The sequence below is a fragment of the Chiloscyllium plagiosum genome, chromosome 9 (assembly GCF_004010195.1).
Source record: "Chiloscyllium plagiosum isolate BGI_BamShark_2017 chromosome 9, ASM401019v2, whole genome shotgun sequence".
In the NCBI taxonomy this organism is placed as follows: domain Eukaryota; kingdom Metazoa; phylum Chordata; class Chondrichthyes; order Orectolobiformes; family Hemiscylliidae; genus Chiloscyllium; species Chiloscyllium plagiosum.
The window spans coordinates 92,203,504-92,204,793 of record NC_057718.1 but is presented as its reverse complement, the minus strand read 5'-3'; positions in this window follow the sequence as shown (position 1 = coordinate 92,204,793).

Genomic DNA, 1,290 nt, shown 5'->3' with positions numbered 1-1,290 from the left:
GACCATACAGAACCTCCTCACCTCAGGAGATCTCCCACCCACAGCTTCCAACCTCATAGTCCGGGAACCCCGCACTGCCCGGTTCTACCTCCTTCCCAAGATCCACAAGCCTGACCACCCTGGCCGACCCATTGTCTCAGCATGCTCCTGCCCCACTGAACTAATTTCTCCCTACCTCGACACTGTCCCATCCCCCCTAGTCCAGGAACTCCCCACATGCGTTCGAGACACCACCCACGCCCTCCACCTCCTCCAAGACTTCCGTTTCCCCGGCCCCCAATGCCTCATCTTCACCATGGATGTCCAATCCCTCTACACCTCCATCCGCCATGACCAGGGCCTCCAAGCCCTCCGTTTTTTCCTCTCCCAACGTCCCCAACAGTATCCTTCCACCGACACTCTCATTCGTTTGGCTGAGCTGGTCCTCACCCTTAACAAATTCTCCTCCGAATCCTTCCACTTCCTCCAGACCAAAGGGGTAGCCATGGGCACACGTATGGGCCCCAGCTATGCCTGTCTCTTTGTTGGCTACGTAGAACAGGCGATCTTCTGTAATTACACCGGCACCACTCCCCACCTCTTCCTTCGCTACATTGATGGCTGCATTGGCGCCACCTCGTGCTCTCGCGAGAACAGATTCCTCATTTCCCCTTCCCCCACCTCACCCTAGTTCCAAACTTCACCAACACATTCCACCCTGACCTTAAATTTACCTTGACCATCTCTGACACCTCCCTCCCCTTCCTGGACCTCTCCATCTCCATTAATGATGACTGACTTGACACTGACATTTTTTACAAACCCACCGACTCCCACAGCTACCTGGATTACACCTTTTCCCACCCTACCTCTTGCAAAAATGCCATCCCGTATTCCCATTTCTGTGCCTCCGCTGTATCTGCTCCCAGGAGGACCAGTTCCACCACAGAACACACCAGATGGCTTCCTTCTTTAGAGACTGCAATTTCCCTTCCCACGTGGTTAAAGATGCCCTCCAACGCGTCTCATCCACATCCCGCACCTCTGCCCTCAGACCCCACCCCTCCAACCGTAACAAGGATAGAACGCCCCTGGTGCTCATCTTCCACCCTACCTACCTTCGCATAAACCAAATCATCCGCCAACATTTCCGCCACCTTCAAAAAGACCCCACCACCAGGGATATATTTCCCTCCCCATCCCTTTCCGCCTTCCGCAAAGACCGTTCCCTCCGTGACTACCTGGTCAGGTCCACGCCCCCCTACAACCCACCCTCCCATCCTGGCACCTTCCCCTGCCACCGCAGGAATT